The 12,308-nt window shown below is 39.6% G+C and overlaps 1 long non-coding RNA gene across 3 annotated transcripts; it reads right to left on the bottom strand.

Annotated features, from left to right (window-relative positions):
• Positions 1-1,157: 1,157 nt before the first annotated feature.
• Positions 1,158-10,954, bottom strand: LOC125272314. 3 transcript variants are annotated; one of them, XR_007185811.1, is made up of 6 exons: positions 9,239-10,951; positions 5,961-7,234; positions 5,287-5,369; positions 5,028-5,148; positions 3,850-3,973; positions 1,158-1,963 (listed from the first exon to the last, which is right to left on the bottom strand). It is a non-coding gene; the product is annotated as an uncharacterized LOC125272314 (long non-coding RNA). The 3 variants fall into 3 exon arrangements; XR_007185809.1 differs by lacking the exon at positions 1,158-1,963 and having other exon boundaries at positions 3,170-3,973; positions 9,239-10,954; XR_007185810.1 differs by lacking the exons at positions 1,158-1,963; positions 9,239-10,951 and adding an exon at positions 7,586-7,814 and having other exon boundaries at positions 3,170-3,973; positions 5,961-7,504.
• Between the last annotated feature and the right edge of the window lie 1,354 nt (positions 10,955-12,308).

Genomic DNA, 12,308 nt, shown 5'->3' with positions numbered 1-12,308 from the left:
GGTTATGGCTGACATGCGGCATTGGTATGGCTTGCTTGTGGCCCAGATCTGGCGCAAGTTTGAGGAATGATGGCACTTTTCCCGTTTTCCATTAGGGCCACAAGCAAGCCACAGTGGCTGACTAAACAAAACGAATGAAGCAGAACTTGGCAACACTTCATTTTGGAATCCAACAACCTTGCTGTTGCCCATGGCACTTGGGCGGTTGGTATGGCCGCTCCCGTTTTCCAGATTAGGGCCACAAGCAAGCCACAGTAATGCCGCATGTTAGCCATAAACAAAACGAATGAAGCAGAACTGGCCCACATCTGGGCAACAGTTCATTTGAATTCTGGCCCAGATCCATCACCTTGCTGTTACCCAGATGTGGGCCAATTCTGCTTTATTCGATTTGTTTATGGCTGACAAGCGGCATTGGTATGGATTGCTTGTGGCCCAAATCTGGCCAACAGGAGTGGACCGCCCAAGTGCCATCATTCCATGCGGTATGTGGGCCAGAGCGAGGTTTTGGATCTGGGCCAGAATTAAAATGAACTGTTGCCCAGATGTGCGCCAGTTCTGCTTCATTTGTTTTGTTCATGGCTGACATGCGGCATAACTGTGGCTTGCTTGTGGCCCTAATCTGGCAAACAGGAGCGGACCGCCCAAGTGCCATTATTCCTGCCAAATGTGAGCCACATGAAAGTGTCAAGTGTGCAACAGATCCAACCCCTTTGCTCTGGCCCACATACCACATGGAATGATGGCACTTAGGCGGACCACTCCTGTTGGCCAGATTTGGGCCACAAGCAAGCCATACCAATGCCGCATGTCAGCCATAAGCAATACAAATAAAGCATAACTGGCCCTAATCTGGGCAACAGTTCATTTTAATTCTGGCCCAGATCCAACACCTCGCTCTGGCCCACATACTGCGTTGAATGATGGCATGATGAGCGGTCCACTCCTGTTTGAAAGATCTGGGCCACAATAAAGCCACAATCATGCCACACGTAAGCCAATAACAAACCAAATAATAAACCAGAACTGACCCTAATGTGGGCCACAGTATATTTTTATTTTAACCCTAGTGGATTAAAATAAAAATCCTCATGTGGCCCACATGCTGCCTAGAATGGTGACATTTTGACAACGCATTACTGTTTACCAGATCAGGCTATTTCAAAAGTCAAGTCACCTTTAATTTAACACTTTATAGACTGTTTCAAAGCAGCTTTACAGGTATAAACAGGAGAATGATTCAATTATTCCAGTTCAATTCTGCTGTAAAGCAGCTCTAAAAGAAATAGTGTCATTGTTCAGCTGAAGTCAGTATGTTTTAATTCAGTTCTGTTCAATAGCTGTATAAAGTTAATCAATTATGAAATCAGTTCAATTTGTTATAAAGCAGCTCTGCAAAAAACAGTGATGTCATCGTCCAGCTCAGTTCAGTTCTCATATGATAGTGTCAGTGCAATCAAATCAATATTATTGCTGAATATTAAGTGTCCCAAACTTAGCAAGCCAAAGGCAACAGGGGTAAGGAACCCAAAATCCATCAGGTTACAAAAATGGAGAAGAAAAAAAAACCTTGGGAGAAACCAGGCTCAGTCAGGGACCAGTTCTCCTCTGGCCAATGAACGAATATGGTGTGATGTGATTCAGGCAGCAACACAAGTCAGATTGTGGATTGGTATAATCTAGAATATTTCATATGGTTCCATCAGTTTGAAGATCAAGATACAACACGCCGGCATAGAGTTGAAGCTAGCCGTAGGGGTCTGTGCAGAGGACTTGTCTGGTTCTTGTGGTCTTTGCTGAGGATCTTTGCCGATGGCTGTCAACGAAGTTCTCACAGGGGATCTGTCTGGCTTGTCTAGTTGACATGGTCTTCGTTGACATTTAGGCTTGCGTCGTGGTCATGCCAAGATGCAGGTCCACCATCTGATCTGGATTTGGAGGGGATCCAGCTGACTATGGTAACCTCGGGATAAGGAAGAGACAGACAAAATGTTGACTGAGTTTTGAACTCACACCAAAACTCCCATTATAATCAACAAACCTCTTATTTACATTGTGTTTGCACTGTTAGTTATGATGAACGTATTTGTTAGTGAGCAGAATTCGAGTTTCAATGATGAGATCACTGCTTACATACACTCAACATGACTGTGATCAGCTACAATGCTCATTCAAAGTTGCAACCTTTCATGCCACTATCTAAATATAATGCAATAGATCTAAATGTAATGTTATAGTCAAGTTTTTAATAATACATATTATTATGTAATAATGTCACAGTTAATCTCTAAAATAAAAACAACATAAAGAAACAACATAAAGAGTATATTTTAAATACTTTTTAATGGCATGTTTTTATGAAATAAGGACAGTCTCACTGAAACTAAAGCCACGTTCGTGCACCGTCTGCATGACATAATGTTCGTCATCTGGAGGGCTCACGGACGTCTGCATACCTCGTCCATGTGCAGGCCAAATTTCAAGACTGTGTGGTGGATGGTGGATGCACTATTTTTATTCTCTGATCCTACCCAGCGAAGTCCCGTTGATGGCACGATTCGTGAATTAAATTGTACTGCATGTGTTGAACTCGGTCATCCACGCACATCTGTAGTTGAGTATACTTTGAAAGATGCGCAGACAAGACTGCACGTGAGATGCGTCTGGCCGCGGAAAGTGAAGTATACCCGGGTCTTAATACAGCTACTGATGTCCACTTTCTCACAACTCATTTACTTTTCAATTAAGACTTCATTTCAAGACGTCATAAAATCAAAATTGACCTTACTTACTTTGTTAGTGCATATTACTAGTCTTGTGGTGAACAATTAATCCGTGCAAGTTAATACACCGAAAAAAATTGTTTGTCGTGGTAATCTTTAATCAAAATCTGAAATGTTACTTCTGGTCTGAAATGGTGTTCCTTCTCTGATAAAATAAAACCACTCCCCCCCCAACCCTTAGTCTGCTATGAGCGAGAGACGGAGAGGAGGAGCGTTAAATTAAAACTCTGCCCTCTATTCAATATTCTGTTTCGCTTGGAAATATGTCACAACACTGGAGAAAAGACGTTTGCACTTCCGGTTCACGGGGACTTTAACTCAATTTAAGGCTGCTCCATTGGTGATATTTAACAAAACTGACATTTTTGACATTATCGTGTGTGTTATTGTTTCTTCAAGCATGACAGAGAACTCGATACTGGTGGGCCGTCCATGCTCACTATACTGGTGCATGTCTTTCTGTGCGTCGTGTGTGTGACAGGACATTCACAGACAGTGCGTTCTCTTTTTCTCTTTTGGTGCGCTTAAATGGTTTAAAAGCATTCGCAGAAATAAGAGCGTAATCATATATTGTAATGCTAGCCAAAGGATGAAACAAACAAAACAAAAAAAACATATGCTGCATTAACTGTGTTAAATATTTTAATGCGTTAAACTGGAAAAAGCACTAAGTATTTCAGTTGATTTATTCTTTCCAAGCTGATTTGTGGCACATGGAGAGGCAACAGCAATACAGCTATTTGATTTGCGCTCATTTCATTCATAGAGTTTACATTTATTCACTTAACACACTCATTATTGCACAGTGATTTTGGAGGATTAAATATAATATCATTATATCATTATCCAGCAAACACGAGGAGTAACTGTGTGCTGTGTGTAACTGCGGACACCCACGAACCGTACCCGAGTCCGCTTAAAAAGGGTGGTCTGGGGTGCGGTTCAAGTGAACTCAGGTACAGTTCGCTTCTGATATAAATGCAAACGCACCAAGCTGTGGAAGTGAACCGCTATTAATGCCGTATTATTTGATAAAAATGTGTGTTTGTGTGTGTGTTTCACTCACTTTCCCGACGAGCGTGACTGACGTGCTGCAAACAGAGAGCTGTAGCATAACTTTTCTCATTTCTGCTCGCCTTCAGCATTCTACATTCGTGGGAGATAGATGCAAGTTCCGTTATGAACAAAACCTACGGTTCAAAAACAAAAATGGTGAGGAGAGCAACGTTATGCATTTTGCCGACTTCTCCTGTGCCATCGTTATTAAGCAACGTAGTCAACAGCTGCTGGTTTGATGACGAAAACGAACCGCGTTTCGGACCCAAATAATATAATGTGAACACAGTCCAGTGGGCGCAGGGAGAGGGGAGAGCAATTGAACTCGCGTTCGGTCCAGGCAATCGAACCAAGTGTGAAAGCACCCTTAGATGCATTTTAAAAACCAACCTGTTTAACACGAAATACTATTCTTCTCATTTGTTTTACTATATTTATGGTCCACAAAATAAATAAAGGAATAAATTAAGACAGTTAGGATAGCCTACCCTTATCAGCATGTTATGCTGAAATTTGTCTCTTGAGAATAGTTTGCACTTTGCTTTTTGTGTGATATACATTAGCTCACTTTCTGGCTCACACGGTGTATTTGACCAATTAGACGCACAAACAGAGGCTTCAATGCTTGTCCGTCTTACACTCAGAGTATGCGCATAGAAACATCCTGCCAGTATTTAATTTTATTTTTAATATCAACCACGTCCTGCTCTTTACTTTCTCATTCATTCATGTTTCTTTATTAATAATGCCAATAGCCCTGCCCACTGAAAGCTGCGTGGACTGTCACACAAATACGAATATGACACATTTATAGGACATAAAGGTCTATGCAGTAAACGAAAGTAACTGGTGAAATGTTTCGAAATGTCCCTTGGCACAGCAGAGCACCAGTTTTAATAAAAGCATATGTTTAAGTTCAGCCACTATTTTACATACTTTAACATTTTCGCAGATGTTCAAGAAATTCTTTTCGCCGATACTACAAACAAGCCGCAGCCGCATGAATCTGATGAGTTCAGGAGCTCTTGGTTACCATAGAAACGGTGCGGTGATGGCGGTGATGGCCTCAACATCGCGGTAGGCATTACTGCGGTATTGCGGTTATCGTAGCTCTAATTCAAGCATTCAACATCCTCGTAGTATAATACAAATTAATACACAGCAAAATAGACAGTGTAACTGACTTACAGGTTTCTTAGACAGTCCATCTTCATTCCTCTTTTTCTCTTCTCACTCTGTCTCACATGCAAGTTGAAGTCATCTTTTGATGCAGGATTCTTCTTAATCTGTTGCTGTGAGCCTGATGTTTCTGACAAGTAATAAAACTAGTTAGTGCAGTATAATGTACAATGAATACATAGATGAATGTCCAATTGAATTATAGTCATAATTTTATTTTACTGTTATGCCATAATAAAGCATAAGTAAAAACACTTGTCTACAGTACCGTGCTGAACCGACTGCAGGTTGGGAAACAGTGAGTGAAAGGGAATTCATGCTGGTCAATGCTGGTTTTTACAGCAGGAGGATCTACATTGAGGAGACAGACAATGTATCACTTCAGTATTATTGACCACTGGATTTACAGTTTAACTGGGCTACATGGGACTTAACTGTATATCATGTTACTTAAGTAAAACCAAACTAACGTTAACTGAATGTATGCCGTCACGTGACGTGAATGAACGAAAGAGACTCGGTTCAAAAGACTCGGAGGTGAACTAATCAACGTTATTCACGAGATATTACATAAAATAGTTAAAAACAATGAACTAATCAGTCTTGATCTACTGGCCGTATCATAAGAAAAATGTAAACAGCGCGAACATAGCAAATTACTATGTCCGGTCACTTAATCATTGTAGCCTACACAAACTACAAATCTTCTACATAAACATTCATATTTTTTTTAAATAAAATCCTGAAAATCCAGAGATAGCAAAAGTTGAAATGACTAAGTAACTTAAATTCAAATAGCCTTACCTATGTGTTTGCTTGCTAACGATTTAAGTAATCATTAGCTAACTTTAATATCACATAAATACTCCAATCAAATATAACGAAGCAATCGCCAACAACATAAAAACATTGTTTAAATCCATTATTTTTATGAAGTCTTACCTTGACTTTACTTTGTGCAGTTTTCAACCGTCAATTCTCCAGCCGATCCTCTCTGCTGTTTAGGCGCCTTTTCCGCGCGCCTACTTTTAAATTTAAAGGGCCGGAAATAGGAATTCGAACCAGTTTGAATTCTATTAAATAATGATCTCTAATAAAGTTAGCTGAAGCCTATAACATGATAATAATAATAAAATAAAAATACAAAATGTTTGAAAAGTTAATAGCCTAATATCAAATCAAATAATATCAAAAAACAATGTTCTCATTGCAGTTTTATGCTGTGCTGATTTACCCATTCATAATTTAATTTATCAATTAATAATATGACAGGCTATTTTTACTAATAAAAAAGTCATTTATAAATCTAAATGTCAATATTCAGTTAAAATGTAAGGCAAAATAAATATTTGTATTAATGTTTGTTTTGTAATGTTTTATTTATTAGTTTATTCATTCATTCATTTATGTACTTTTTACAATATCAGGGTCACTTGAAGCAGTTTATAAAATGACACTGCCTGCTTACATTGTTAATCCTGCATTTCATTCAACCAATCATATTTGAGTGACAAGTTTACAGTTTATGTCAAGTTTATGCATACAACCAGGGTTTTGTGCCGGTTATCATTTACTTTAAGGATAATGGGTTGGGTTAGGTTTAGGGTAGCATTAGGACTAACTTGTCCTTGGGATATTGTTACAAGTTCAACAAAACATGGACAGTGGAATATGTTCTGCTTGAAACCATGGCAAAGATTTTAACATACAGCAGCTCAAAATGTCACTCTACTAAATATATGTTCCAAGACCATAGTTCACTAATTTTAACTATGTTGTACACATTTCTCAATCAGACACTTTACTTACAGTACATGTACAGCATAACTGACTGTAAGAGCTGTAATAGTGCACATCTGTGTTTCTGCTCTACAGTACAGACACACATACATGCTGTGTTTTCATGTTTTATGGGGACCATGCAGAGACATAATGGTTTTTATACTGTACAAACTGCATAACCTATCCCTCTACATTAAACCTACCCATCACAGAAAACTTTCTACAATTTACATTTTCCAAAAACATCATTTATTATTACCCCCCTTCCCCATTTATTGTACATCCCCCCTCCCCTAGCCCTAAACCTACCCACCACACACAACTTTCTGCATGTTTTGAATTAAAAAAAGAAAAAAGTTTTGTATGTTTTTAACCCATTTGGTTGTAATGCAAATGTCATTATAGATATTTGTGTCCTCACAAACCACATATACCTGTACACACAAACACACCAATAAAGTTATGTTAAAAAAACCTGAAATATCTGCCTTCTCCAGATTAGCCTGTACAATTAAGTGTTGCATCCTACATCAAATATCCCTGAAAAGTATTAATGATATATTTTCAGCTCCATTTTTAGCTATACATTTAAATTAACCAGTTTTAAAAGGTGCTCCATACAAAGCCAGAAGTAGCCTAGTTTTTTATGATATTTAGAGCATATTTGCTGTGTCAACTGTACCAAATATTTACCAACATTGGACCTAATTGTTATGAACTATTAACATGCTTACTGTTCCATTTTGAGCTTACACCCTGGTTGGCCAGTGCTGACTGTGCCATACATATGCCAAATATGGTCCAAAGTTGGAGTAATGGAGTACAGTTGGAGTTCACATTCAGAATCGCCAGTGATTACACTCTGTCATCTTTGCCAAAACTGGTCCAGATATGTTTTAAGATATCTGGGCCACATTTGCTGCATTATATGTGGGCCAGTTTAGGCTTACATCCTGGTTAGCCAGTGCTGACTGTGCCGTACATTAGCCAAATGTGGTCCAAAGTTGAAATAATGTATCTGGGCATATTTGTTATGCCATCTCTCCTTCATGGCCAAGGGGAAATGTGAGGGGCTTGAAAACATAATTGTCACATAACCACAAATGTATTCCGTTGCAGAGATACAGGGGGTGTCTCACATTACCGATGTCTCACATTACCCCACTCTCCCCTAAGCCAGTGACTACTGTCCTTTCGCGTCTGACAATTTTGCCAAAAACTGATACGCCCCAGAACGTTCTAAAGGTTTACTGTCAATCTACGGTGTTTTTTAAGATAGATGCTCCACTGGCTTACAAAATAGTGCAGCAGTTTAGTTATAATATCCAGCATGCTGTCGGATTTGATATCCTCCCGCCATTGTCATTGTAGTAAATCTCACAACCAAACTTTCAGCCAATGCCACGATCCAACAACGTGTGTTCTGTGTCTCTTCCCCATGCATGCACATCTACACAGACACACATCAGTCTCGAATATTATGCAGCAAGCCATATTTTATAATTGTATAAAATAATCGAGCACAAATACGGCTGAGATGCCAAATTCAGCGGCAGCTGAGGTAACATGACGGCTCACAGACAGCAGCGCAATCTACCTGTCACTCAAGTGACCACGCCCTTAATTATGCAGAACTTTAAGGCTTAATATATTTAACGGATAAGTTATAAAAAAATTCACCCCCCTCAGAGTTGTCATGAAGGGCAAAAATAGCAGTATAGACTAAAACCACAATTTGAACAACTGTAAACATGTTTTTTTCTGCTATAAACTTGGCCAATTTAACATGGGACTCTATGAGATTATGCTCTCTTTTGGAGCCTGTCCCTAGCGGCCAGTCGATGAATCGCAGTTTAAGTTACTTCCGTATTGGCTTCACAAGAGAAAGGGGGAGGTTGCCGCTTGATGTGGACCCTTGTCCTTAAAGGGATAGTTCACCCAAAAATTAAAATCCTGTCATCACATACTCCCTTTCAAGTTGTTTTAAACCTGAATAAGTTTCTTTCTTCTGTTGAACACAAAAGAAAATATTTTGAGAATGCTGGTCCCATTAATTTTCATAGTAGGAAAAAAATATAATGTGGAAATCACTGGGGACCATCAACTGTTTGGTTACCCACATTCTTCAAAATAGTTTATTTTGTGTTAATTAGAGGAAAGAATTATTGTGTCAGCAATATATGCATACAATTTTAAAATATGTTAAATATTTTATATGTTAAATATATTTTAAAATATGTTAATAGCATGGAATATTTATTGTGCTTGTGCTTATATAAAATGATTTGATAAATGAAATTGTAAAAATATAAAAATAATAACAATAAAAAAATTCTTGTGGTACAAGACACTGTGGCATGGCAATCAGATGAAAGGGGGCCCTTGGTGTTGCTATAGCCCCAGGGCCCAACGTGTTCTTAATCCGGGCCTGCATATACCTGTACACACAAACACACCAATAAAGTTATGTTAAAAAAACCTGAAATATCTGCCTTCTCCAGATTAGCCTGTACAATTAAGTGTTGCATCCTACATCAAATATCCCTGAAAAGTATTAATGATATATTTTCAGCTCCATTTTTAGCTATACATTTAAATTAACCAGTTTTAAAAGGTGCTCCATACAAAGCCAGAAGTAGCCTAGTTTTTTTATGATATTTAGAGCATATTTGCTGTGTCAACTGTACCAAATATTTACCAACATTGGACCTAATTGTTATGAACTATTAACATGCTTACTGTTCCATTTTGAGCTTACACCCTGGTTGGCCAGTGCTGACTGTGCCATACATATGCCAAATATGGTCCAAAGTTGGAGTAATGGAGTACAGTTGGAGTTCACATTCAGAATCGCCAGTGATTACACTCTGTCATCTTTGCCAAAACTGGTCCAGATATGTTTTAAGATATCTGGGCCACATTTGCTGCATTATATGTGGGCCAGTTTAGGCTTACATCCTGGTTAGCCAGTGCTGACTGTGCCGTACATTAGCCAAATGTGGTCCAAAGTTGAAATAATGTATCTGGGCCATATTTGTTATGCCATCTGTGGGCCACTTTAGGTTCACATTCAGAATTGCCAGTGACTACTGTCCCACAATTTTGCCAAAACTGGCCCAGATAAGATTAAAGATAACTGGGCCACATTTGCTGCATTATATGTGGGCCAGTTTAGGCTTACATCCTGGTTAGCCAGTGCTGACTGTGCCGTACATTAGCCAAATGTGGTCCAAAGTTGAAATAATGTATCTGGGCCATATTTATTATGCCATTTGTGGGCCACTTAAGGTTCACATACAGATTTGCCAGTTATTACTGTCCCACAATTTAGCCAAAACTGGCCCAGATATGTTTTAAGATAACTGGGCCACATTTGCTGCATTATATGTGGGCCAGTTTAGGCTTACATCCTGGTTAGCCAGTGCTGACTGTGCCGTACATTAGCCAAATGTGGTCCAAAGTTGAAATAATGTATCTGGGCCATATTTGTTATGCCATCTGTGGGCCACTTTAGGTTCACATTCAGAATTGCCAGTGACTACTGTCCCACAATTTTGCCAAAACTGGCCCAGATAAGATTAAAGATAACTGGGCCACATTTGCTGCATTATATGTGGGCCAGTTTAGGCTTACATCCTGGTTAGCCAGTGCTGACTGTGCCGTACATTAGCCAAATGTGGTCCAAAGTTGAAATAATGTATCTGGGCCATATTTATTATGCCATTTGTGGGCCACTTAAGGTTCACATACAGATTTGCCAGTTATTACTGTCCCACAATTTAGCCAAAACTGGCCCAGATATGTTTTAAGATAACTGGGCCACATTTGCTGCATTATATGTGGGCCAGTTTAGGCTTACATCCTGGTTAGCCAGTGCTGACTGTGCCGTACATTAGCCAAATGTGGTCCAAAGTTGAAATAATGTATCTGGCCCATAGTTGTTATGCCATTTGTGGGCCACTTTAGGTTCACATTCAGAATCGCCAGTTATTACTGTCCCACAATTTAGCCAAAACTGGCCCAGATATGTTTTAAGATAACTGGGCCACATTTGCTGCATTATATGTGGGCCAGTTTAGGCTTACACTCTGGTTAGCCAGTGCTGACTGTGCCGTACATTAACCAAATGTGGTCCAAAGTTGAAGTAATGTATCTAGCCCATAGTTGTTATGCCATTTGTGGGCCACTTTAGGTTCACATTCAGAATCGTCAGTGATTACACTCCGTCATCTTTGCCAAAACTGGCCCAGATATGTTTTAAGCTAACTGGGCCACATTTGCTGCATTATATGTGGGCCAGTTTAGGCTTACATCCTGGTTAGCCAGTGCTGACTGTGCCGTACATTAGCCAAATGTGGTCCAAAGTTGAAATAATGTATCTGGCCCATAGTTGTTATGCCATTTGTGGGCCACTTTAGGTTCACATTCAGAATCGCCAGTTATTACTGTCCCACAATTTAGCCAAAACTGGCCCAGATATGTTTTAAGATAACTGGGCCACATTTGCTGCATTATATGTGGGCCAGTTTAGGCTTACACTCTGGTTAGCCAGTGCTGACTGTGCCGTACATTAGCCAAATGTGGTCCAAAGTTGAAATAATGTATCTGGGCCATATTTGTTATGCCATCTGTGGGCCACTTTAGGTTCACATTCAGAATTGCCAGTGACTACTGTCCCACAATTTTGCCAAAACTGGCCCAGATAAGATTAAAGATAACTGGGCCACATTTGCTGCATTATATGTGGGCCAGTTTAGGCTTACATCCTGGTTAGCCAGTGCTGACTGTGCCGTACATTAGCCAAATGTGGTCCAAAGTTGAAATAATGTATCTGGGCCATATTTGTTATGCCATCTGTGGGCCACTTTAGGTTCACATTCAGAATTGCCAGTGACTACTGTCCCACAATTTTGCCAAAAACTGGCCCAGATAAGATTAAAGATAACTGGGCCACATTTGCTGCATTATATGTGGGCCAGTTTAGGCTTACATCCTGGTTAGCCAGTGCTGACTGTGCCGTACATTAGCCAAATGTGGTCCAAAGTTGAAATAATGTATCTGGGCCATATTTGTTATGCCATCTGTGGGCCACTTTAGGTTCACATACAGATTTGCCAGTTATTACTGTCCCACAATTTAGCCAAAACTGGCCCAGATATGTTTTAAGATAACTGGGCCACATTTGCTGCATTATATGTGGGCCAGTTTAGGCTTACATCCTGGTTAGCCAGTGCTGACTGTGCCGTACATTAGCCAAATGTGGTCCAAAGTTGAAATAATGTATCTGGCCCATAGTTGTTATGCCATTTGTGGGCCACTTTAGGTTCACATTCAGAATCGCCAGTTATTACTGTCCCACAATTTAGCCAAAACTGGCCCAGATATGTTTTAAGATAACTGGGCCACATTTGCTGCATTATATGTGGGCCAGTTTAGGCTTACACTCTGGTTAGCCAGTGCTGACTGTGCCGTACATTAACCAAATGTGGTCCAAAGTTGAAGTAATGT

This window comes from Megalobrama amblycephala, linkage group LG7 (assembly GCF_018812025.1).
Source record: "Megalobrama amblycephala isolate DHTTF-2021 linkage group LG7, ASM1881202v1, whole genome shotgun sequence".
NCBI classification, from domain to species: domain Eukaryota; kingdom Metazoa; phylum Chordata; class Actinopteri; order Cypriniformes; family Xenocyprididae; genus Megalobrama; species Megalobrama amblycephala.
Note: the sequence above shows the minus strand (reverse complement) of the source record. Positions and strands in the feature narration are given on the sequence as shown.